The sequence below is a fragment of the Tenrec ecaudatus genome, chromosome 2 (assembly GCF_050624435.1).
Source record: "Tenrec ecaudatus isolate mTenEca1 chromosome 2, mTenEca1.hap1, whole genome shotgun sequence".
Lineage (NCBI taxonomy): Eukaryota > Metazoa > Chordata > Mammalia > Afrosoricida > Tenrecidae > Tenrec > Tenrec ecaudatus.
Genome location: NC_134531.1, coordinates 153,576,342 through 153,604,331, shown reverse-complemented (window position 1 = coordinate 153,604,331; position 27,990 = coordinate 153,576,342). Strand labels below are relative to the sequence as shown.

Below are 27,990 nucleotides of genomic sequence, written 5' to 3'. Positions count from 1 at the left end.
TGTTGGAAAAATATCATCACAGGGATGTGGTCATTCAATCAACACTTTGGTTTTAAGAGTTCAGAAAACTGTTTAAAGAACACATATTGGAGAGTAGCACTCGCCCAATCCCTCCTACTGTGCTCATGGCATTGTACTAGATCCTCTGACTACAAACACGGAACAAAAAGACTTGATATTTAACACTGACGAGATAACAGTGCAGACACTCTAGTTGAGTTAAGCTTTAGGATCTAAAGAGATTGTTATTATTATTCTTTGTTACTCACTTCAGTTCCTAGACTTGGCCAAGTTAGCTGAACCTGGTGTAGGGACTGTATTACAGAATTTATTTATTTAATGAAACAGGTACATATCGCCTTTGATCTATGAAGGGCATGATTTGAAGAACTTTACACTTATTAATGCATCGAGTTGTCCTCACAACTGAATTAACTCAGTTTATTGATGAGCGTTCAGTTCTGTTCATGCCATGCCCCCTTGGTTAAACACACAGGACTTTTCTGGGATCCCCACAAACAGCTTGTCCTACTAGGCCTTTGTGTGAGTACCAGATTGCACTGGAGCGTGGGAAGGTGGTGCGAGGTGCTCCGTCATACCAACGTGACAACCGAGGGCAGTGATGCTCCAGTGCTAAGAGTCCTTGCCTTCCATGGCAGGAGCCGAGGGTCAGTGTTCTGGCCAATGCACTTCAAGTGTTGCCATTACCTGTCTGCCCCTAGAGTCTTGTGAACTGCTATGCTGCGGACAGAGTTCCGCATTGTTTCCAGATGAAGGAGGACAAGGAAGAAATGGCTGCCCACTTACTCCTGAAAATCAGCCAATAAAACTTGATGAACAACCATGGCCCAAGTCTGTTGTTCATGAGATTGTCATCCGTCAAAGATGCTTTTATGACAGCTAACAGCAAGAGATGTGACAATTGTGCGGTTTGTTTTAGCAAGAGTAATTTTGCCGGTCATTTAGAGCACAGGCTGCCCAGTCCTCCTGGTTCCACCTGCGTTCCCGGCTGTGCCATCCAATTTGTCCTCTGCTGTTCTTACTCCGTTAGGCAGGACACTTCACCCATAGCCCCTGTTCCCGTCTGTGTCTCAGCCTCACCGCCTAGCTGCTCTTGCACACACACCGATCTACAGAGCCCCAGAGATGTCCTTCCACAGACCTCACCCGCTGGCTAAGACTGTGTGGTTTGAAATGACAATGAGTTTCCTTGCCTCTCTTTCTAAAGCATAGACTCCCAAACTTATTTGGCTTACATCGCTCCTTTCAGGAAAGAAAACGAAACGACTCAGCGCCCCTCTGGCAATCAAAACCATTCATACCATAACCTATAGTCCAGGATAACATGTAGGAATCTGCTTTTGAAGCCCCCCTGGATCATTCCAGCACCCCCAAGACGGCAGTATCACCCACTTTGGGAAATACTGGTCTAGAGAGTTCTGTGGGGAGGAGAGAACAGAGTCCATAGCCTTGACCCTTTGTCCCCAGAACAACTCCACATTTTCTGTTGTTTTAGTCTGGTCCCCAGGTGAGGTCCCATTTGGGGAGTTGTGCACTAAAAAAATTGAAAGCAGATTTAGCACGAACTCTTCCACTCATGCTTTCCCTTTCCAATAAACTGGCCAAAGACTCTCAATGTGAAATTCATAAGATGATGCTGTTCTTGTCACAAATCACCTACAAATAGGAATCCCCAGGTAACATACTTACTTAGACCAGAACTGTGACATTTATAAAATATTTTTCTGTGAGTTTAATCCTAGTGATTTTTATACTAATGGTAGATTTGAGAGTAGTTTGCAGTTGTTTTTTAATCATCCATCCTTATTAGTTGCATCACTTCATTTTCTAATTAAACATAGTCATGCAATTATCTGAGAGGGAATGGAATTATATCAGTGTCATAATTATGCCAAATAATTACTGCTTTAAAGAACACTCAAAGCCCAGAGAAGAGAAGGCCTGGGATTGTAATACAGTGGAGCTTTCTCATTATTTGAGGAGGAGAAAGCAGGCAACGGGACAGTGAACGAGGCCTTGAGAAATTCTGAGTCAAAGCTCATCTCGTTCCTCCTCGTTACAGGGTCTAAGTCCCGCATCTATCCAATATTTATCCCTCCCTTGCTTTGAAGACCGTCCTCTTTTGTGCTGACACACGGCTTTACCAAGATGATGTCCTTTTCCAGGGACTGGTCTCTCCTGATAATGTGTCTAAAGTATGTGAGACAACGTCTCCCCATCCTTGCGTCTAAGGAGCATCCTGGCTGTAGTTCTTTCAAGACCGGTTTGTTCTCTGAGCAGTCCATGGTGCCTTCAATATTGTTCACTAACACCATAATGCAAATGCATAGATTTTTATTCAGTCTTCCTTATTCATCGCCCAACTTTGAATGCATGTGAGGCACCTGGTTTGGGTAAGGCATCTTTGCACTTCAACACTTTAAAGAGGTCTGTGAAGCAGATTTGCCCAATGCAATGTGTCATTTGATTTATTGACTAAGGACTTAAAACCTCAGAAACACTATGAATCAGAATGGACTCCATGGTAGTGGATGTATGTTATACATTGATTTTAAAATTGATTACATAAGTTATTTTAAACTGAAATTATATTTAGGATGGTTAATCTTTTTGAACACTTCTAAACAGGAATTCACAGAGATACAAAAATATTATAGAACTTTATGCTTTAGATTTTATTTAAATCTCCCATAAAGCTCAACATTCTTAGTTCAGTTTATTTCTAATTTCAGTTCTTGTGGTTCTAAACTTATCTTGATATAATCTTAGGGTTTGAGTAGTATAACATTTATCCTTTTGGAGGTCACATAATCCTTAGCAGAACCCAAAGGGGAAAAATTATCTTATTAGAACAGTCTACGTTGCAAGACTTGATTTATTAACTGATTAATTCTGGCCAGACTTGTTTGCTTCTCCCAAGTAATTCTAACCAAAACCACCTTTTTACAGAAAAACTTTCTATTGTGAAACAACATCTGTTATGTCTGTGAGACTGTTTCAAACTTTATCTTTTCCCTAGCTTTTAATTTTGCTACTGTGATCTACTCTTGAAATTATGTTTTAAAAATTCTCCTTTGGCCATTGTTAGAAAATTGGTTATCCCATCATAGTCAAATATTGATCTGCTCTCCTCCATCTTCTCTATTTGTACTGATGTTTAATCTCCTAGGAGCTGAGAGACTGAATCTGGGTAGCTGACTCTCCTTTGCAGGCCATCTGGCTATTTCATTACATTGGCACACCTAGTGAAAATCTCCTTCTGGATGCTTATTGCCAATGCCCCTGAACTGAGTCGTCCTACCTGCATTCTCTATCCCCAGGACTAATTTGCTGATAGTTCACGATGGTTTATTCTGCTTAAACTGTTAGAAGCATATGAATAAACTTTATAAACACACAAAATTAATAGAAGAATCATCACCCTTGAAGATCTAACCTCAGATAAAGCTTTACAGCTTTGGAAACCTGCAGGATTACTATGAGTTGGAATTGACTTAGTGGCAGTGGGTTTTGGAATTTTCTGAATAAAAAAAAGTAAATGTGGTATATTTAGGCTTTTCAATGACCATTGCTTACTTTTTCAGACTTCATTTTAACTTTTCTATATTGAGTTATTTTGAATTCATGGCTTTTTGCAGATTCATCTTCTTGTCATAAATGATGATGACAATGATGATGGTGGTGCTGACGATAATGATGGAGATTTTGATGCTTGAATTATCATGATATCTTAAAACATTATTTTACATTGGCCACACTAAACTATTATGGTCTATGGATGCACATTTAATTAACACACTATAAAAATACAAAGAAGTGTTTATTATAAAAGTGAAGACGTGCTGCGAGAGAATGGACCATGATTGAGATAATGCTCATGGAAGGGGTTTAATGACCAAAGTCATAACATTATTTTAAAATAATCTGAGCATGTCTCATTTGTGCGATTTGGGGGCATATGTAATTCATCTTTTCAGTATAGCCAGTATGGGGCGGCAGTGTCACCTCATGTTAGTTCCTTTATCCTTCATTGAGAGAGAAAGGTGGGACTCTACTTCCGTAAAGAGTTACAGACTTGGGAACTCACAGGAGCAGTTCTACCCTGTCCTATAGGGTTGCTGTAAGTCGGCATTGCCTCAATGGCAGTGAGTTTGTGTTCTTATCCTGATGAGCAGCCAGTCTACAGAGAGGACCACATGGCTAACCCCATTATGAGACATGATGTCCCTCACTGACCCATGGCTGCGGGGACTGCACTGGAGACACAGTGTGGGGATTGTTCCCAACCTGATCCCACCACACCAAGGCAAAACACTGGAGGGTGGGGTGGGGTGGGGGTGCAGTGGAACAGCAAGGGAAAAGAGTGGCAAGGTTCCCAGGGAATGCTGAAGGTGGACTTTGGGGCCAGGGCATGGTGCCCCAACAGACTTGACTGGAAAATACTCCTAAAGGCCAACAAACGATCCTTGAACTATCCACAAACTTTTCTTTCTTGTTGTGTTTTGTTTTGTTCTTTGTCAGTGGTTTGCTGTTGTTGTTATATATTGTTGCTTGGTTTTGCTCTGTCTTGTTTTTGTGCATGTTATTATCTTGGCAGGTCTGTCTAAATAAGATAGGCTTGATGGACAATCTGAGGGAGAAAACAACGGGACCGACAGTTCTGGTGGGAAATGGGATAGGGGGAGGTGGGGGGAAAGGAAGTGGTGTTAACAAACCCAGGGACAAGGGAACAACAAGTGATCCAAATTGGTGGTGAGGTGGGTGTGGGAGGCCTAGTAGGGCATGATCAAGGGTAATGTAATGAAGAGGTATTGCTGAAACCCAGGTGGGGATGGAGCATGATAGTGGGACAGGAGGAAAGTCAAGGGGAATAGAGGAAAGAGCTGGGAGGCAAGGGGCATTTATAGAGGTCTAGATAAAGACATGTACATATGCAAATATATTTATATATGGGGATGGGGAAATAGATCTACATGCCTATATTTATAGGTTTAGTATTAAGGTAGCAGAAGTCAGTAGCAGTGATATATATACACATATATATACATATATACATAACTTATTTTCATTGCCTTTAAGTCTTGCAGACATCCAAGTGTTTTCCTGCCTCCATTAATTTTTGGATACTTTTCTTGTATCAGATATTGTGTACCCCTACACTCAAATTAATATTTCTTCCCTCTAGCCAGTGATTTCCCTTCCCTCTGGTATCCTGTTACCTTTAGTAGCCAGCCAAGAATTTTCTTTTTTGTGTGAACACCTTTTCTTGTCTTTTATCATTATGGTTTATACAATATCTGTCCTTTTGTGACAGACTAATCTCATTCAGCAAAATGTCCTCCACTTTCAATCACGTTATAAAGTATTTGCCATTTATTCATTTTTTTCCTTTACTGTTCTGTTAATATTCCACTGTGGGTATGTACTAATCTTTCGTTGATGGGCATTGATGGAGTTTCCATCTTTTTACTGTTTTAAATGCTGACGCACTGAACATGGATACGTATATATCCGTGTTTCCCTAGTTCGTACATCAAATACAGGGATTGCTGGGTCCTAAGGTGTTTCCATCAGCATGTTTTTGAGGAAGCATCATCCTTCAGTGGTCTTTCCATTTTAGGGGTTCCAGCATTCATTGTTTTCTTTTTCTTATTAATTAATATTTTTTCTCTTGCTGGAGTCAAGTGTTACTTCGTTGTTGTCTCCGGTAGCAGCTCTCAGATGAACGCTCTTGAGCATCTCTTGATATGTGTCGCCTCTGTGTCTCCTTTGGTGAAATGTCTGCTCATGTTCACTGCGCATTTAAAATGTTTTAATAATCTTTTTATCATATTTTCTTTGTTTTTAAAAATCATTTTATTGTGGTTTCGTACAATTATTATCACTATCCATCCATCCATCCATTGTGTCAAGTACATATGTACATTTGTTGCCATCATCATTCTCAAAACATTTGCCTTCTACTTGAGCCCTTAATATCGGCTGCTTATTTCCCTCCTCCCTCTCCACTCCCCCTACCTTATAATACCTTCATCATTCATAAATTATTATTATTTTGTCATATGTTACACTGTCCGACATCTCCCCCACCCTCTTCTCTACTGTCCATCCCCCAGGGAGGAGGCTATACACATAGATTCTTATAGTCAGTTCCCCCTTTCTACCTCTCATTCCCTCCACCCTCCAGGCATTGCCACTATCACCACTGGTCCCAAAGGAGTCATCTGTCCTGGATTCCCTTTGTTTCAAGTTGCTATTTGTACCAATGTACATCCTCTGGTCTAGCCAGATTTGTAAGGTAGAATTGGGTTCATGATAGTGGGGGAAAGAAGTATTTAAGAACTAGAGGAAAGTTATATGTTTCATTGTTGCTACCCTGCACCCTGTTCATCTTCTCCCCACAACCCTTCACCCTGTTCTACCCTGCAACCTGTTCTTCACCCTGTTGCTACCCTGCACCTTGTTCATCTTCTTCCCACAACCCTTCAGTAAGGAGGTGTCTGGTTGGCTACCCATGGGCATTGAGTCTCCACTCTGCAATCACCCACATTTTCAATTATATGATTTTTTGTTCCTTGATGCTTGATACCTGATCCCTTCGACGACTTGTGCTCACACAGGCTGGTGTGTTTCTTACATGTGGGCTTTGTCGCTTCTGAACTAGATGGCTACTTGTTTATCTTTGAGCCTCCAAGATCCCAGATGCTGTATCTATTGATAGCCAGGCACCATCAGCATTCTTCACCACATTTGCTCATGGATATGTTTGTCTTCAGTGATCATATCAGGAAGGTGGGCACCCACTGATATGATTTTTAGTTCTTTGATGTCTGATAACAGTTACCTTCTATACCTCATGGTCAGACAGGCTGGTGTGCTTCTTCCATGTGAGCTTTGATGCTTCTCAGCTAGATGGCCACTTGTTTATCTTCAAGCCTTTAAGACCCCAGATGCTATATCTTTTGATAGCCGGGCACCATCAGCTTTGTTCACCACATTTGCTTATGCACACATTTTTCTTCAGCAATCTTGTCAGGAAGGTGTGCATCCTGGAATGTCAATTTAATAGAACGTGTTCTTGCATTGAGTAAGTGCTTGAGTGGAGGCCCAATGTCCATCTGTTGCCTTAATACTAAACCTATAAATATATGCACAAAGATCTGTTTCCCCACCCTCCTTATATAAATACATTTACACATGTACATTCCAGTCTTTAGACCCCTGTAAAAACCCTTTGTCACCTAGTTCTTTCCTCTATTTCCCTTTACCTCTCTCTTGTCCCATTATCATGCTCAGCCTTCATTAGGGTTTCAGTAATTTCTCTTGGTTACATTGCCCTTGCTGAATCCCTACCAGGCCTCTCACATCCTCCTTGCCAATGATTTTGGATCACTTATTGCTCCCCTGTCCCTGGGCTGGTCAGCACCACTTCCTTGCCCCCTCCTCCCCGTCTCCCGTGTTCTCCAGGATCCATTGGTCCCGTTGTTTTCTCCTCCAGACTATTCATCCAGTCTATCTTTTCCAGATAGATCTGTAGAGATAATAATATGCACCAAGAATCAAGCCATAGCAAGATAGGCGATGAGTGAGAACACAGATATGACAACAAAAAAGAAAACCAATTACCCATAGAAGAATAAATTAATTAAAAGATAAAAATTTAGAAAGAAAGAAAAACCTGTAAATAGATCAAGGTCTGACTTTTGATCTCTAAGTGTGTCCTTCAGTCATGTCCAATGGGATAACATGCTTTGGCCCCAGAGTCTGTCCTTTGAACTCTCTCAGGGCTCGTTGCTCTGCTCCCATGGTTGCCCTGCTGCACACTATTAGTGGTCTGCCTCGGTGTCACAGGGTCAATCTGGTCCAGTTCTGACACTGAGTCTCCAGTGTTGTCCCATTTAGGGCCCTGGGCCATTAAGGGTTGGTGTGTCTCGTAGTGGGATCAGCCATATTGTCCACTCTGTGCATTGGCTGTTCAGAGTGGGGATATCGTCCTCCAGGCCTGATGGGCCAGGATGTGCTCCATTCTCTCTTCCTCCCCCTTCATTTGCTCCCATTTGCTCTGATCAGACATGCCTCCTCTCTCCTAGCTGCAACTTCAGTGCCGTCCTCTCAGGTAAATTCTTCTGGGGGGAGGAGCAGTTGTCCACATAGCTGGTATGGGGCCGAGCCCTCAGTCCCCTCCACTGGCTCCCCACTCCTTGCTAGCACACTGCATTCATCTGGCACTGGCTTTGTACCTGGTCCCTCTTTCCCTGTGGAGACACAAACAATATCCTCCTCTTGGGTGGCTCAGTGCCCTATTCCCCCATCACACATTTATTTTTTTCTTTCCCCTTTCCTCCCTCCACCCCCTTTTTAGTTGGCTACCATAAGTATCTCTGGATTTGGTCTGGCCCCTGCCATCCTACCTGGACCTCACACCTGGAGTGTTGTATACAGTAGATTTTTCCCTGTGCCCCTTTTGCACTTACCTTTCTGTGTGTGTGTATATATATATATATATATATATATATATATATATATATATATATACCTACCTCAGTGGACTCATGTTATACTTGTCCTTTTGTGCTTGCCTTACTTCACTTAGCATAATTTCCTCCAGTTCTTCCATGTGGCGATATGCTTCACGTGTTCATCACTGCTCTTTAGCGATTCATAGTACTCCATTGTATGTATGCACCACAGTTTTTTAATCCATTCATCTGTTGATGGGTATTTAGGTTGTTGCCAACTCCTTGCGATTGTGAACTGTGCCACAAAGGACATGTGAGCACAGATGTCTGGCTGTGGTTTTTTCCCCTTGCCTCCTCTGGGTATATGCCCAGTAGGGGGATTGCTGGGTTGTATGGTAACTCAATTTCCATCTGTTTGAGAAATTGCCAAATCTATTTCCATAGTGGCTATACATACCTAAAAGTCCACCAGAAGTGGATGAGAGTTGTTATCTCACCACAGCCCCTCCAACACTTGTTGCTTTCTGATTTTTTGAATTGGGCTCTCTTTGAAGGTATTAGGTGGTATCTTACAGTTGTTTTGATTTGATTTGATTTTCTCTTATGGCTAATGATTGGGAACATTTTCTCATGTTTATTTACCATCGGATTTCAGATTCTGTGAAACTTCTGTTCAGGTCCTTTGCCCACCTCCTCAGTGGGCAATTAGTTTTTCTTTTATTGTAAGCTTTCAAAGTATTGTAGATTTTAGTAATAAGGCCATTGTCTGATGTGTCATTGCTAAAGATGTTTTCCCAGTCGGTGGACTCTCTTAGTACTTTCTTGGTGAATTCTTTAGCTTTATACAGGTGTCTTATCTTCAGTATATCCCACTTGTCTATTTGTGACTCCTCTGTGTTTGTATCCTTCCCTATTTCTGATAGTCTATGTATTCCCTGTGCCAAGGTTATCAGGTTTGTCCCAATTCCCTCATTAATGGCCCTAATTGTTTGGGGTTTTATCTAAAGGTCTGTGATCTACCTTGGATTTATTTTTTGTGCATGGAGTGAGGTAAGGGTCTTGCTTCATTTTTCTGCAGGTAGATATCCATTTTTTCCAACACCATTTATTGAAGATGGCATCTACTTCCCATTGGATATTTTTGGGGCCCTTATCAAAGATCAGTTGCCTTTTTGCTGATGTTTTTATTTCTAGGTGTTCAGTTCTTTTCCATTGGTCTGAATATCTGTCATTATGCCAGTACCACACTGTTTTGACTACTGTGGCTGTATAGTACATGCTAAAATCAGGTAGAGCAAGCCCTCCCACTTAGTCCTTCTTGAGTAGTTCTCTGCTAATTCTGGGCTTTCTCCCCCTCCATTTGCAGTTGGTTATCTGTTTTTCCAATTCTTTGAAGAAGGATGGTGGTATTCATATCGGGTTAGCATTGAACTTATACAGTGCATCGGGCAGAACTGATATCTTTACTATATTCAGTCTGCCAATCCACAAGCATGGAATGTTCTTCCACTTGTTGAGGTTAATCTTGATTTCTTAAAGTAGTGTTTTATAAATTTCCTCATACAAATCTTTCTTTTTTCAGTCAGGTATATCCCAAGGTATTTCAATTTGTACTTGGCTATTTTAAAGGGTACTACCTTTTTAATCATCTCTTCTGTGATATTGTCTGATGGGTAGAGCCATCCAATAGACTTCTGTTTGTTGATTTTGTATCCTGCCACTCTGCCATATTCCTCTATTGCTTCCAAGACTCTGCTTGTGGAGTTTAATGGATCTTCAATGTATAGAATCATATTGTCTGCAAATAATGATAATTTTGCCTCTTCCTTCCCCAGCTGAATACCTTTAATGTCTTTCCTTTGTCTTATGTTGTTAGCTAGGACCTCCAGTACAATGTTAAATAGTAGTGGGGACAAGGGGAATCCTTGTCTGGTCCCATTTTTCAGTTTGTTTTCATCTTTTCTCTGTTAACTACCCCATTAGCTGTTGGTTTTTCTTATCTGTCTAGTATAATTTTGAGGAATTTTCCTTCTATTCCTATCTTCTTAAGTGTCTTAAATGGGAATGCGTGTTGGATGTTGTCGAATTCTTTTTCCGCGTCTATCGATATTATCATGTGGTTCTTATAAATTTTTCTGCTAATGTGGTGAAAAATGCTGAAGGTCTTTTGTATGTTGTACCTTCCCTGGTATAAATCCCACTTGGTCATGGTGAATTATTTTTTTAATATGTTTTTGTATTCTATTGGCCAGTATTTTGTTAAGAATTTTTGCATTGATAATCATTGGAGATAATGGTCTATAGTTCTTGATTTTAGTGGCATTAATTTTTTCCATAGTTTTCCTGTTTTCCCTCTCCTGTATCTCAGCTCTGATTTTTTATTATATTTATCCTCTTGCTATTAGTAGGGTTGTTTTGTTGACTCTTCTCTAATTGGTGTAAATTTTGGATCATCATATCATCCACGAGTCTCTCTTCTTTTTTAATATGTGCATTTATTGCTATCAGCCTTCCTCTGATAAATGCCTTTGCTGTATTCCACAGGTTTTGGTACATCGTATTTTCATTCTCATTGATTGATAGAAACTCCCTGATTTCATCACTGATCTGGGTCAGTACCCACTCCTTTTGCAATAGGAAATTGTTGATCCTCCAATTGTTTACCCTTGTTTTGCTCACTGTCCTGTTAATTTCCAGCTTTATAACGCACTGATCGGAGAGAGATTTCGCTATAACTTCTATGTGCTTGAATTGACTCAAGTTCGACTTGTGTCCCAGCAGGTGGTCTATTTTTAAATATGTGCCATGTGGGCTTGCAAAGAATGTGAATTTTTTGCATGTGTGTGGAAAGCTCTGAAACTATCAAGTCAAGTCATACTATATAGTGCTATTTCGTTCTGTAGCCTCCTTATTGAGTTTCTTTCCCAATGATCTGTCTTTTTCAGAGTGGTGTACTAAACTCACCAATTATAATTGTTGAGCCTATGATCTCTTTTTTCACTTTTTGGAGTATTTGATTTACGAATTTCGCAGGTCTCTCATTAGGTGCATATATGTTTATTATGCTCACTGGTTCTTGGTCTATTGTTCCCTTGAGCATTATATAGCATCCATCCTTATCTCTTGTTGTGGCCTGTATTTTGAGGTCAATTTGGTCAGAAATAAGATCGCTACCCCTGCTTTTTTGCATTATGATTTGCTTGGTTTATTTTTCTCCATCCTTTAATTTTCAACCTGTTTTTCCTTGTAAGTTTAAGATGAGTCTCCTGGAGTCAGCAGATCAATGGGTTACATTTCCTGAGCCAGTCTCTTAGCCTCTGCCTTTTAATGTCTGAGTTCAGGCCATTTATATTCAGTGTTATTATATCCATCTGTGGACTCTGTGATGTCATCTTGTAACATTTGTGTTGGATATTTTCCTATCTACCCATCTTATCCGCTTGTTTTGTGGGTGTGGTTTATGTTTGCCTTCTTTCCACTATTGAGCTGATGCTATCCTGGGGGTGTTTTCCTCTTTGGGTGGAGTTGTTCTATGTGATGGTCTCTTATTTGCCCTCAGTGAGTGTTGATCTTCTGCCCATACTGGATTGGCAAGGATATTTTATAGGACTAGGTTTCTTTTTATGTATTCATTGAGGTTGTCCCTGTCTGGGAAGACTCTCACTTCTCCATCTACCTTAATAGATAATTTATCTGGGTAAAGTGTTCTTGGGTTTGCGTTGTTTTCTTTCAATTTTTGGAATATGTTACTCCATTCCCTCCACTTCTTCATTGTTTCCACTGATAGATCTGAACATACTCTTATTGGTGTACCTTTATTCGTGACTGTTTGCTTTTTCCTAACTGCTTTCATGATCTTCTTGTTTTCCTCATAGTTAGATAATTTGACGATTATGTGTCTTGGTGACATCTTCTTGGGATTCAGTCTGGCTGGTGTTCTTTCAGCCTCTTGAATGGTTGTCTGATTTTCATTTATTAAGCTGAGGAAGCTTTCCTCTAAGAATTCCCTTGCTATTTTCTCTGTTGACTTCTTTGTTCTGTCTTGTTCTGGTAGTCCAATTATTCTAATCTTGTTCCTTTTAATTGTGTCAGACATGGCTCTCAGGTTTTCTTCAGTTTCTTTGATTGTCTTATTTGACTGCTTTTCCAGTTTACTGAGGTCTGCTTGGTTATCCTCTAGGTCACTGGTGCAATTTTCTGCCTCCTCAAGCATATTGGCAACGCCTGTCAATTTGGCACTGGATTTTGTTATTTCATCCCTCAACTCTTGTATTTACCTTTGGTGCGTTGCCTTTATCTCCTCTATGATTTAATCTTTTTTTCTGCATTGTTTCCCTCATATCCTTTGTGACTCCAAGCAACATTTGGAAATTTTCTTTCTGTGCTTCTTCTATGCCCATCAGTAGGTTCATGACTTCTTCCAACATTGTCTTCTGTTTCTCCTGCTTTTTCGTCGAAGCTGTTAGAACTGGTTGCTACTTATGTGTTGTTTTAGAGGAGCCTGGAGCCATCTTCCTGAGTCAAAGGGCCCTGGCTCTCTCTTGGGGGGTTTGTATGATTACTTTTATGAACTACTTGCTGGTAGTTTTACTGAGGGTTAGGGCTATTGCTATATCTTCCCGTGGTTTCACTCTTATCCTAGCCATCCACTATTCTGTTACTTGGAATGTGTGTTGGATATTCCTCTCATGTGATATTGTTGTGTGTCCATGAGGGTGTGGTTTCCCTGGCGGATCTCTAAGTAGGTTTCACAGTTCTTGGAGCAAGTCGGCTGGCCTGTGGTGTCTTTCTCTGAAACTTTAGTGCTGAGGAGGGCATGCGAATTTACCTCCTTGGTATAGAGCTCTATAGGTGACAGGGGAATTACTGTATACAGAGAGATCATCTTGGAGGTTGAGTGCATGTTCTCACAGAAGTGTAGAACCCCACAAGTGGTGGTTATGAATTTCCCCCAGTCACTTGTAGTGCCTCAGAATTTAGGCTGGGGATACCCCCACCTTTTGTAGGGGATAACCCCCTTCATTTTGATGTGTGAAAGAGGACCAGTTTGAATTCTCTAGCTGCTTGCCAAGCCAATAAATGCGGGTGGTAACTCCCCCAGTGGGCTTTCAAAGTTGCCCTAGGCAGAGGGGAGTGGCCTGGAGGCTGTTAGTAGCTTGTGACAGGAAAGAGTGTGAAATGAGAGGAGAAAGAGAGAAAAAGGAAGACACAGACTGCAACAGTAATTACAAGCATACTGACACCCACTCACACACACACACAACTAAAATGCAGAGTAAACAAAAGTGAAAATATTTTTTAAAAGAAAGAAAGAAAAGAAAACAACTAAAAAGAAGAACTAGTGCACATTTCATTGTCTTTTTTCTTTATATAGAGCAAAAGGATATTCCTGATGTGCCACATGAATCATTGGAGGTAAATTAGCAGTGTGGCTACTCTAGCCATTGCTGTCAGTCACCTCTACACATTAAAAAAAAGGAGAACTAAATCTTCTGAGGAAATAGAATAGAGCTACAAGAAGAGGAGAAAAGAAGACAACGTGAAAGAAGAATACAAAAAAGAAACGAAAGAGAAGAGAAAAGGAAAGACAGGAGAGAGAATTTTAAATATAGTTAAAGAAATAGCTGACCCCGTGCTGTGCTGTGTGTAGCACTGACTTGTCCTGTGTGCAGCACTGTCTTAGGGTTCAGGCTGCCCACTGGGAGGACAGGGTTGCACTGGACAGAGTGTAGGGGTCTGGGAACCAGCAGTGGCATGTGAAAGGAATGAGAGGGGAAGAGAGAATCATACAAACAGAGAGAGGAGCAAAGAGAAGAAAGTCAGAAAGAGGAAAGAAAGAAAAAGAAAATAAAGATAAAGAAGGGGGAAAAAGCCCAACTGTGTTCACTAATATTGGCTGTGATGGTAAAGAGGGAGGAGAGAGAAGGAGGAAATAAAGAATAAAGGGATAGGTGATCCCTGGTTGCTTGAATGTGGTGCCAGAGGGGTTTAGACCCTGCCCCACAATGGCAGGTTTGTGTGTCCTTTTAATGCCAGGACCCAGTGGTGCTGGGCAGAATTGCCCAAGTTGATGAGATCACCTTAGAGGTCTGGCGGAGGTTTCCTCAACAGTGCAGCGCAGTGTAGATCTTTGTCCTGGCTGCCTTGTGTGGTGTACAGTACTCCCACAGAGGGCAGGCTGGAGTTTTTCCTGCTATTTGGGTTGATTTGCCCTCAGTGGAGGGTAGTGACCTGGAAACCAGTAGTGGCATATGATAGGAGAGAGGGGGAGAGAAGAGAAGAAAGAGGGAAAAAGAAGAAAGAGAGAAAAAAAAATCCCAACACAAACCTGAGCTCGTTGAGACTGACTGCAGTGAGAAAGATAGAAGGGGTAGTGAATAGAGTGAGAAGAAATAGAGTAGTAGGAAAGGAACTAACTGAGACTTGATCACTTGTCTGTGAGGCTGGAGGAGTTCCAACTCTTCCTCAAGGTAGCAGGGTGGTGTACCAGTTTGATGTAGGGTTTCACAGTTGCTGTGTGGGATTACTTCAAAGGCAATATCACACCCGTGGCCAGACGTCAGTTGAGTGCTGGAGTTCGCTGTTGTACCTGCCTTGTGCTCTATGTAGCACTTCAGCAGGGGCGGGGTGGGAGGGCTGGGGTGTTCCCAGAGCCCTGTCTAGGGCCCCAGGACAGGAAGGGCCTCCTCAGCTATGTGTAGACTCACTGAGATGGAAGCTGGGCTTATTGTCCTACCTAGCCTGCTGGTGCTTACTAGATCAGAGGATTTTATTTTTTATTATGCTTTTGTCCCCCTGGCCAGCTAGAATACAATCAAATGAAATTGTCTCCCACAGTCTCAGTGCTGCAGCTCTGTGCTGTTTAAAGCTGACACTTGCTACAGTGGGTATTTGTTATGCAAAAAGCTGCCAGGCCCTGTAGCTGAGTTCTGGCTTTCCTTAGCTAGGTTTCTTATTAGGCTAATTTAGGTTAAGGGCCTCCCACCTATGTGCTCCTTGGAGCTTAGCAACCAGACTTGGGTTTGAGTTTTAAACCAATAATATATATTTCACCCTTTTTTAAAATTATGCTTTTGATGTGCTCCGATTTGGGGGATGTCATGCTGAACCCCCAGAGGCGGAGATCCAGCTTATCAGGGGGATTGTTTCCTTCTCAGCCAATTGGAACTAAATTTGCTCCCTGGACTCCCAACTTTCCGCCTATTTTCTCCCACACTGCCATCTACCTGAGGTAAAAATCTACCTTTTCTCCTACTCTAAATTATGACTATCAGCCACCATCACTCCCCAGGCTGTGAGCTCAAGGCAGCCAACCACATGGAGAGTTCCGGCTGGGGTTCCCCTCTTGTCTGGGATTCTGTCCTCTCTCAGGCGACAATCTGGAGAAATTGTTGCTCCAGGCAAGGAGGCAGCCAGCGCCTGTGGACTCGCCAAGGCTAGAACGCTTTAGAGTGTTCTTGGTTTGCATTGTGAGTGGAAATCCCGCACAAACAGTGTTCAGGAGAGACCCTGGTACCCTATTTCTAATTTAAGGACTCCACCTCTGTCAGGGGAAGCCAGCGCTAACACATCATTACAGGTCCGGTATGCACAATTGTATGGCGATAGTAAGTAAAGATCATAGTAAAGTTATAGAGAGCATGAGAGGTAGAAGTGAAGTATTGAAATAAATGGAGTCAGTCACAATTCATGGTAGCATGCTCACCTCTGCCCCGCATGATGGTCCATGTGGGGGGAGAGAGAGAGATTTAATGCTAGCCCAGGCTTTTTATCTTCTCTGGGGACATGCAAGCCCCCTAATTACAGGTGAGGACATACGTCACAAGAAGGGGCTGTACTATAGGTAATACAGTAATCAGAAGGGGTGGTCTAGGGACATACATGCAATAGGAAGAGGGATTGGGGTATACATGTGACAAGATGGGCGGACCCTTGATTCAAGATGGCGGCCTAACCTTGATCATCCTTGGGCAGGTTTGACCTCTCAGATGTCTCCTACAAGGTACTATCCTTATCAGAAGGGAGTGGGCCCTATTTATTGTGGGATAAACAGTGGTGACTACTTGCTCCAGATGGTTGATAGCTCTTAGGGAGAATAACCCCTGACCTACTTCTGATGACCTCCAAGTAGTCATTCCCAAGCAGCTGTCTGGCATATATTTGGGGGAGACAGCTTGGGAGAAATCCTTCTGTATCCCACACACCTCCCCATTTCCTTTGCCTTACCTCCCGATGTTCTTGTCTGGCAGCAGGAGCTACGGATGGGTGAGTCCTATCAGGTAGTCATTTTCCCCCAACCCGCTGCACATTTTAAAATGGGATTTTTTACAATCTTTTTTGTTGTGGTTTTGAAGTTTTCTATTCATTTTAGTGTTATTATGTGGTCTGATATGTTGTTGCCAAAATTTTGTTCCCAGTTTGTGGGCTTTCTTTTTATTCTTGCTGAAATCTTTTGATGCACATAAGTGTCACGTTTTTAAGAAGTCCTAGTCAGCTAGTTTGACTTCTGTTCTTTGTGTGTTTTTCATTGGGCTTGATATTGTATTTATGCCATGCATTAGAGGCCTTAAGTTTGTCCCTATTTGTTTCATGAATCATCTTTATATTTCTAATTTTACATTTTGGTCTGAGCTCCATCATGTGTTTGTTTTTGCATGTGGTGTGAGATACACATCCTGTTTCATTCTTCTGCAAATGGATACCCAGTTTTATGAGCAACATTTTTTTTAGCATTTTATTAGGGGCTCACACAACTCTTATCACAATCATACATATACACATTCACATTTGTTGAAGACATTATTTGTTCTCCATTTAACCAAGGTCAGAGATCAATTGTGTGTAGGTGGATGGGTTTAGTTCTAGTTTCTCAATTCTAATCTATTTCTCTCTGTGTCTATCACTGTACCAATGTCAGTCTGTTCTGACCACGGCTATGTAGTAGGTTTTCAGAGTAGGAAGTGAATGGGCTCCTACTTTGTTCTTAAGTTGCACTTTGCCTATCTGGGGTATGCCTCAATTCCTACAAATATTCTGTCACCTGGAAGTTGGAGTATCAAAGCCACAAGTTCCTAGGTCGCATCCTTACCATCAAGTTGGAGGATTCCAGAACCAAGCTTATAAACTTTTCTAATCTGTGACTGTGTTTGCATATAGACAGGCACTTCCCACACTCACCCCCTTCTGTAGTCCAGACCACAGTGATGAACTGATTGGCTACGAATTGATTTTGAGAGGGTTTCCATCTTCAGTAATTAGCCACATGGTCATTAGCCTTTTGGATATCATAATTGTCTCATGGTCATTACTACCCTCATGTGGATAATTTGTCCTTGTCCTGTCTTTGTACTATTTAATATTTTTAAAAAATTTTCTATAAAACATACTTGAATTTGGGGACCTATTTTTCTCATAGAAAACCCATTTCAACCTCTAATCTCTTTCAACTAAGTTGCTTCCCTGTATGCTCATTGTTTGGAATTCATCTTTTATTTTTCACCAGCACCTTTGTATTTATTATATTATTTAGACTTTTTTTCCTTAAAAAGACATAAAAAGAGATGCCACTAACAACTTCTCTGCTTGGGACTATAGACTCTCTTAGATAGAATAGGAGGAAAATGCAGAACAAAATTCAAAATCATGCAACAAGGAGATAGGATTAACTGGTCTGATACAGACTGGTAGAAACCCAGAGACTGTGGCCCTCAGACATCCTTCAAACCTAGATTGGCTTGAAGCCAAGCAACAAGCAGGCCAATAACATGAACAACAACATTCATGAAAAGGATGCTTCTCAGAAAAATCAACCGTAAAGGGCCAGAAGAACAGTTTGCCAAAATACACAAAACTCAGAGGAGAAGGGGCAGGAAAGAATAAAAATGGAAATGGGTAGCCCAGGGAGGAAGCAGAAAAAGTGTGACTACATTAATGGAATTACAACTAATATTACAAAGAAAACTGTTTCTAGATAGTTGAATGGAAATAAAATAAAACCTTATGAATCAGAGCTTAACTGTAACGCTTGGGATCATCCAGGATGACTGGTTTTAATAATGTTTCATATTGAACTTTCCCTACTGGAGAGAACAAAAGATAAAAACACAATCAGAATTGCTCTTTTCTTTCAGGTCTCTTGTTTAATGTCACTTCTTCAGGGAGAGCTTTCCTTGACATACACTTAAGCTGAATTAGATTTTCTTTCTTTAAAAAAAGTCATTTTTTTAATGGCTCATACAACTCTTATCACAACCCATACACACATCAATCGTGTAAACACATTTGTACATTCATTGTCCTCATCATTCTCAAAACATTTGCTCTCCAGTTAAGCCCCTGGCATCAGCTCCTTGTTTTTTCCCTCTCTCCCCGCTCCCTCCTCCCTCATGAACCATTGATAATTTATAAATCATTATTGTGTCATGTCTTGCACTGTCCAATGTCTCCCTTCACCCACTTTTCTGTTGTCTGTCCTCCAGGGAGGAGGTTATATGTAGATCCTTGTAATCAGTTTCCCCTTTCAAGCCCACCCTCCTTCCATCCTCCCGTATCACCACTCTCACCACTGGTCCTGAAGGGATCAGCCACCCTAGATTCCCTGTGTTTCCAGATCTTATCTGTACCAGTGTACATCCTCTGGTCTAGCCAGATTTGTAAGGTAGAATTGGGATCATGATAGTGGGGGATTGGGGGTGGAGAGTAGTGGGAGGAAGCATTTAGGAACTAGAAGAAAGTTGTAGGTTTCATTGTTGCTACACTGCACCCTGACTGACTTGTCTGATCCCTGTGACCCTTCTGTAAGGGGATGATCAATTGCCTACAGATGGACTTTGGGTCTCCACTTTACACTCCCCCTAATTCACAATGATATGACGTTTGTTCTGATGATGCCTGATACCTGATCCCTTCAACATCTCATGATCACACAGGCTGGTGTGCTTCTTCCATGTGGGCTTTGTTGCTTCTGAGCTTGATGGCCGTTTGTTTACCTTCAAACCTTTAAGACCCCAGACAATATATCTTTTGATAGCCGGCACCATCATCTTTCTTCACCACATTTGCTTATACACCCAAGTGTCTTCAGCGATTGTACCGGGGAAGTGAACACACAATGATATAATTTTTTTGTTCTGTGATGCCTGATAATTGATCCCTTTGGCACCTCGTGAGCATAGATTTTCTTTTTATTATCTTTCAGCACCCCTTTTATGGCAAAATACTTAAGTTTTACAAGTACTTGCATGATAATATTTATGTTTCTCTCATTGGAAGGTAACCTCTTTGAGGGCAGAAACAATTTCTGCTTTGCTCATCAGTGTTTCCTCAGCTTCTAGAATAATGGCCAGTGGGTGGTAGAATCTTAAAATATATCCATTGAAAAATGTCAAAGAAAAAACTATACATTTGAATATTTACTACTTTTAGTATAAAGACATGGAATGGAATTTTGTGGATATTGGTTCACAGATATATGGACTGTCATGTGTAGGTTAATAGGCAGATTAAAACACTATAGTTAACAGGTTGGGTGATAAAATAACAGCTCATTTAATTCATCAACAATAACATTTAGAGTATATTGAAGTGAAAAAAAATTCCAAGAATCTTCCAATCAAGTTAGCATATTAAAATTTTGAGAAAAAGTAAGTAAATCTATTTTTTAACTGCCTCATTCTGTCTAGGAGGTAAACGACAATCCTGCTATGAACTAGCTTAGATAAATGCTATTGATTGAAGCAAAGATGCTTTCAGATTGCATTTTTATTCTTAGTCATTAGTTCTTTACCTTCTATATTCATCTTCAACAACTTAACCAGCAAAATATTTTATATGTAACCACATAAATTGTGTTGTTTCTCAGTTTCTGTACCTGCAAACTATGGATAATAATAGTACCTGATTATTGTGATGATAATTGAATAAGTTTATATATATCAGCATGGCCTCAGATACTGTCATGTATTAACTGGACAGTAAATGTTAGTTTAAAGAAGGAACATCCTATATAAAAAACCAATGTTACCACAGGGAGAAACTCAAGCTGCACAGAGGCATTGATGAAAAACATGGTTCCAAGAATCTGTGGGATCCCAATTGAGAGAATTTAACAGATAATTGCAATGCCTAAAGTGCTCTCTGCTCTATACCAAGAAATTTGGGCGATAGCCACTTTGCCAGCCATTTGAGAAAGATTTACACTCATGCCCATTTCAAAGAAAGGTGAGCCAACGGAATGTGAAAATGATCAATAGCACATGCAAGTAAATTTATGTTGAAAATAATTCAAAAGTTGTTGCATCAGCCCATGGACAGAGAATTGCCAGAAACTCCAGTTGGATTCAGAAAAGGGCAGGGAATGAATGGAATCTGGCTGAAAATAGAGACTATCAGAAAGAAGTTTACCTGTGTTTTATTGTCTGTCGATCATAAAAAGTCATGAATGATATTGTGAAGCATGGGAACTTCAGACCCCCTAACTGTGCCCCTGCAGCACTTTCAGAACTCTTAGCCTAAGAGGTAGCTGCTGGAACAGAACAAAGGGACACTTACCTAGTCTGAAACTGGGAAATGTGTGTGTCCAGCTGGTATCCCCTCACCATAATTATTGAAGATGTATGCTAAACAAACTCAAGAAGCTGAACTCTATGGAGAGGATAGTGACACTTTATCTCACATACTTTGGGCATATTGTCAGGAGAGCATGGCCCCTCATATCTCATATTTGTTAGAGTTCATTGTTAACAAAAGAATGCCCGTAACAAAATGGATTGACACAGTGACTATATTAATGATTTCAAACATAGCAAGAATTGTTAAAGTGATGCAGCACTGGACAAGGTTTCACTCTATTGGGCATGCTATTAGTTGCAAACAACTAGATAACACCTAACAATGGTCACCACCACAACAAATGGTAGTTGTCATTACTTTAGAACTAATTTTCTTGATATTTTACTTTAATTTTTAAAATTAGTTTTAACTAACTCAATTCACTGCCATTTTTTTTAGTTTTATTGAGCTATAGTTAACACATCATACAATTCAGTAGCTCGATCATATTAAGAAGTGTTGTACACCACCACAACTATATTTTGAACATTTTCTTCCTTCTTGTATCTATTGGTGTTGATTTCTCATTTCCCTACTCTCCCATTTATGCCTCCAGGTAATTATTATTTCATTTGCTGTTTTCATAAATTCTGGATATCCTATACAGAAAATCATACAAAAGGAAGACAAACAACAACAACAAAGGGACCAACTACTGTGATCATATAAAACAGTGAAAGATCTCAATCTAAGGAGAAACAAACAATAAAAAAAAATTAGGATAAAATTTAAGTGAGCCAAAAGAGTGATCTAAGGGCAAAGTGTTACATTGCAGTTGAAGTAGCGTTTTTCTTTACGAAGTTCATTTTCTGATATTGGGGCTATTCATGTTCCTAGTCTGTGGAGAGTGAGGACTTATTGGGACTCAATCCATGGTAGTTATTATTTAGAGAATATTAATGTTTTACTGAAGTTGCTCTTTTACTACGTAGCAATTTCCCACTTCAAGAGAAGTTATTAATATATTATCTTATCTTAATCTCATGAAGCTTTTACTACTGAGCATTAGAGAAACAACCAAATATGAGACCCATCTTCTAGAAATTTGCATTCTAGTTTCAACAGCATACATTTACCTATAGCTTGAGTTTTAGGAAATACACTTCAGGGGAGCTGCATCTAGATGACTGACTCTTTTTTATTTGGTGATCAAATAGGATCCTTCAGGTTGCACGTACAGATAGCGATTGCTCAGTGGTAGAATTCTCACTCTCCAGGAGGGCAGCCCCACTTCAGTTCCCAGTGAATGCACCTCAGCTGCAGCCACCACTCATCTGCCAGTGGAGAGTGTGATGCTGAAGAGGTATCAGTGGAGCTTCAGACTAAGGCTAGGCAGTCTACCACTGTCAGATAAAGCCCTGTGGATCACAATGATCCGATCTAACCACTCATGTTGATGGTTCAAGACAGGGTAAAATCTTATTCCACTGTATTTGAGGTCACCAACTCAATGGCTACTAGTTAGTAACAACCAGTTGGCAGTAAGAGAAAATCCTACTGAAAATAATTTATTAGTTATTTATTAGTTCATGGGTGGGGCTATGAAAATAAAGTATTCCCTGAAGTCTTAATTTCCTATTTGCTCCTTTAAGCACGGGGTTGGTGTGAAACCAAGGCTACCTGCCTTAAGAAATCTGTGTCCACAGCTGAGTTCTTTGTGATTCACAACTAGTGGAAGGAGAACTACTATCTAGAAGCCTGCTGTAAACCTCTTCTCATGACTCCTGATCAGATTGGGTCACAGACCCATTCCACCACCAACTACTGGCATTGGAGAGCACCCTAGGCCGATCACACCCACCTCTCAGGCTGTGTCTGGAGCAAGTCCACAGCTGCTTGGGCTGAGGTGGGGAACTGCAGGAAAACACGGTTCTACACTGAATCCAGGAGAGCACAGCAGAAGGCAGGTAGAAAACCAACAAAGGCCCGAATGCCTTTTGACGGGACAACTGCATCTTACCTTTCTTATGTTCTAATACCTAGTGCAGTGCTGGATATAAAATAACCACTTAATATATATAGATAGAAAGAGTAGACATTATGTAGACCTCCCAAAGAATTATTTCTACACCTCACATATGACTTGAAGTCCTAGAAATGCTTATCTCAGGAACTGGCACAACTAGATTTTTCTTGTTTCATCATCTTCTCCCTGGTCTCCATCCAGCTGTATCTGTAACTCCATCAGTTGATTGATCATAAGCTATAAACACTGTCATTTACCCCCTGTTGTAGGGCACCTATTGATTACTTGGTATTATATATTACATAAGTGAGTTAACCTTTTAAGATTTGTGCCCAGAAAAAGTAGTGTTTAATTGTTTTTATATACCATCTCTGTTGTTAGGGAAGCAGCTGTTAATGAACGAATTAAGATCTTAAGAGGACTAACGATGATCTCCAAATATTTAATTGGTTGTCCCAGGGAGACTATGAGCGCAACATTGGAATGTTATTTATGAAGAAAACGCAGGCTTGCTATGATGTCTGGTTACCGTATGTAGTGCAATAATAGTAACTATAGTTTAAAACAAATCTATCACGGCTGGTCCCATGTAAGGATCATGTTAGGTTTATGCCACTTGAGTGAGTTGATTTTACTGTTACCAGGCACTGTTGATTCAGTAGAAATAAACACTGCCTGATTCTATGCCATCCTCACAATTGTTAGGTTTGAGCCTCTGCATCAGTCTACTTCATTGAGGTTCTTTTTCACAGACCCTCTACCTTACCAAGCACGATGCTTTTTCTGAGGACTGGTCTCTCTTGATAACATATCCAAAGTGTAGGAGGTGAAATCTCACCATTCTCACTTTTAAGGAGCTCTCTGTTTGTCCTTCTACCAAGATAGATGTGTTTGTTCTTCTAATAATCCATGTTACTTTCAACATTCTTTGCCAGCATCATAGGTCAAATGCACCAATTCTTCTTTAATCTTTACATGCCCAACTTTCCTATGCACATAAGGTGATTAAAAAAATACCATGGCTGGAGTCAGACACACTTTAGTTCCTTAAAGTGACATCCTTTATACCAAAGCTGCCCACTAAGATACGTTCTTTAGTGTTTTGACTGTTGCTTCTATGAGTGTTGATTGTGGATCCAAGCATGATGAAATCTTTGACAATTTCAATCTTTATCTGTATATGCTGATGTCCATTGGTTATGAGGATTTTTGTTTTCTCTGCTTTGAGTTGTACTGTGTAGTGTAATCTGTCTTTGATCTTCACCAAGTAAATGCTTCAAGCAAGGTTGTATGGAAGATTGCTAATGAGCCTTCCTCCAATGCTGAAGCTGCGTCCTTCTCTGTAGAGTCTACATTCTCAGATGATTTGTTTAGCACCACAATGAATAAGTATTGTGACACCTGTCATTTCTGATTTTCAGCTAAGTAGGGTGAGAGTTTATTACATCCCTGGAATTAACCCTCTGGCTTGCATGCTCAGTCCTTGTTTTGTCCCACCTTTCATGAAGAGAGCTTCTATGTCTCTTAGAGGTAGATTTGGAGTAAACAAGTACAGATGACCAATGAATACCATCATGCTATCACATAGAACTCTCGTTTAAACAATTGAAGAGCTAAAGCGAAATCAGGAGCCATTTAATTATTTTGAGACATCACTGCCACACCAGTTAGAAATGCTCTAATAGTAATGAATTCAATGTGAGATCACCCTTTCTGCTATGTCGAGCAAATAATCACCCATTCCCATATGACTTTGACCACCTGTCTGCCAGTGTGTTGTCTGTGGTGGCTGGCTACAATACTTGAATCTATGCTACTAGTATTTCAAACATCAGCAGTCATCCACAGTGGACAGGTTTCAGAAGAGCTTCAAGACTAAGGCACGGTAGGAATGATAGGCCTGGTGAACTGCTTCTGAGAATTAGTCATTGAGAACTATATAGGTAGCAACAGCACACCGCCATAGTGCTGGAAGATGAATTTCCTAGATTTGGAGGCATTGCACAATAACCACAACAATGAACTCAAACAGACCTACAACCGTGAAGATGCTGCTGCCGAACCGGGCAACTACTAACAACAATGGCCCCATTGACACATGCCAAAGCCAGACATAGACCCTTGAGCTTCCCATTCCGCACTAAATAAGTGAATAACTGAATTGCCTGTTCACACTATCAGTCACAATCTGCTTATTAACCAAACGTTGATTAAGTTTCTCCTCTCCCCCTCAAGTCTCTGAAATTTGGTCCATCTTTGGCCTCAGCTGACATGCTATCCATCTTCAAAGACCCCTCCTCAAGAATCTGCCAACCTTGGGGTCCAATATTCTGATGGACATCCCATGACCCCACCTTTTCACCCCACTTCTCCCTACCTGGATTAAAAGAAAAGCATTTTCATCTTCTAAATGAAAATTAGGGTGGGGTTTATATTTCACACCATCAACTTCGTATTCAAAGTTTAAACTACTAATCAAACCCGAAATCGTTTCCATCATTTACTTGCTCCTTGATTTCTCTTCTCCCTCCTGTGGACTACTCTCTTCCATTTCACCCAAGTTAATTACCCATCAACATTCTAGCACATTGCTGGAACTTCCCTCCCTTGCCTCCCCTCTCCCCTTAGCAATCTCCAATGGCTATTTCTTTTGAAGTGAGAGGCTTTACTTGGTTTTATGATAACATTCTCTCAACTCAAGGTGGATCAGAGATCTTGAGCTAAAACCCCAAACCACTAGGGCTAACAATGAGGGGATTGGGCCAAACCCGAGAACTTTGGCAGATGTACTACATATGCTATTATAAATAGGGAAGGACACAAATACATATGAGGCACAAATTGAAAAGTGGGATATAATGAAGATAAAACATTTGTGTCCATCAAAAGAATTCTCCAGGAGAGTAATAAGAGAGACCATGGACTAGGAAAACATTTTTAGCAATGGCACATCAGACAAAAGCCTTATTACTAAATTCTACAATGCTCTGCTAACTTACAACAAGAAAAAAACCAATTGCCCACTAAAGAGGTGGGCAAAGGACCAGAAAAGAAGTTTCACAAGGGCAGAAATCTGAATGGACCATAAACATATGAAAAAAATGTTCCAGATCATCAGCCATAAGAGAAATGAAAATTAAAACAACTGTGAGATACCACCTAACACTCTAAATGACAGCCCAATTAAAAAAAACAACCAGAAAGCAACCAGTGTTGGAAGGGCCATCGTGTGATAGGAACTCTCATCCACTGATGGTGGACCTGTAGGTATGTACAGCCATTATGGAAATCAATTGGCTGAAATCTAAAACAGATGCAAATTGATCCACCATACGATCCAGCAATCCCCCTACAGGGCATATACCCAGAAGAGGCAAGAAACAAACCGCCGCCAGACATCTGTACTCCAATGTTCATTGTGGCAAATTCACAATTGCAAGGAGTTGGACACAACCCAAATTTCCATCAACAGATGAAGGGATTAAAAACTGTGGCACATACATACAATGGAGCACTACACATCCCTAAAAAGCAATGATGAACACGTGAAGCACATTGCCACATGGGACAAACTGGAAGAAATTATGCTAAGGAAAGTCAAGCACTAAAGGACAAGTGCAATACGAGTCCACTGAGATAAGCTTAAAATTGCAAAAGGGGCATAGGGGAAAATCTACTGTACACATACGTTCCTAGGGTGAGGTCCAGGTACTATGTAAGGGGCCAGACCCAATGCAGGAATACATATGGCAACCAACTAAAAAGGAGTGGAAAAAGAAAGAAAACAGCATGGATAGCGGGGGACCAGGGCACTAACCCACCCAAGGGGAGGGTGTTGTTTATATCTCCACAGGAGAGGGAGAGAGGGACCAGACTTCAATCAAGTGTGACAAGACATGAATGCAACATACCGGCATGAAGTAGGGAACCAATAGAGGTATGAGGGGAGAACCCCAATCCCAACTACATAGGCACTGCCCCTTCCACCCCTCAGTCCCGCCCGCCCCCCCGTCCCCCCCTCCCCGCTGAAGAATTCACTTCAGAGGACAACACTGAGCTACAGCTCAGGGGGAGGGATGTGTCTGATCAGAACACACAGGAGCAAACGAAGAGGGAAGGAGAGGGAGTGGAAAACATCCCAGTCCACCAAGCCCTGAGGACGATATTCCTGCTCAAAGCAGCCAATGCGCAGAAAGGACTATAGAGCCAGCCCACCATGAGACACAGCATCCCTCACTGACCCATAGAGCTGCTAGGGAGAACATGGGAGGCACAGTGCAGGAATTATGCACTATCTGACCCCTCCGCACCAGGTGAAATGCTAATGGTGTCCAACAGAGTAGCTGGGGAGCAACGCAATGAAGTCCCTGTGGAATACCAAAAATAGCCTTTGGGGCCAGGTGAAGGAACCCCATCTGACTCTACTGGAAAACATTCCTAAAAGTCAACAAAAAGAGCTGGAACTATTTATAGGCTTTTCTTTTTATTGTTGGCTTTTGTTGTTGTTTTACTTTGTTGTTTTGTTTTGCTCTGTCTTGTTTTGTGCTTATTATTGTTCCTGCATGTCTATCTAGATAAGATAGGTGGGATAAACAATCCGGAGGGGAAAACAAAGGGACCAATGCTTCCCCAGGGAACATGGAGAGGGGAGGTTGGGAAAAGGAAGTGGATGTTAACAAACCCAGGGACAAGGGAACAAGCGATCTAAAATCGATGGTGAGGAGGATGTAGAAGGTCTGGTAGAACTTGATCAAGGTCAATGTAACAGAGAGAAATTACTGAAACCCAAATGAAGGCTGAGCATGATAGTGGGATAAGAGAAAAGTAAAAGGGAATAGAGGAAAGAAATGGGAGGCAAAGGGCATTTATAGAGGTCTAAATACAGGAATGTATATATGTAAATTTGTTTTTATATAATGATAGGGAAATAGATCT

General features: G+C 41.0%; 1 non-coding gene across 1 annotated transcript; it reads left to right on the top strand.

Moving 5' to 3' along the window:
• Nucleotides 1-13,821: 13,821 nt before the first annotated feature.
• LOC142441562 (small nucleolar RNA SNORA19) lies at nucleotides 13,822-13,950 on the top strand. Its single transcript, XR_012782931.1, has one exon. It is a non-coding gene; the product is annotated as a small nucleolar RNA SNORA19 (small nucleolar RNA).
• Nucleotides 13,951-27,990: the final 14,040 nt, after the last annotated feature.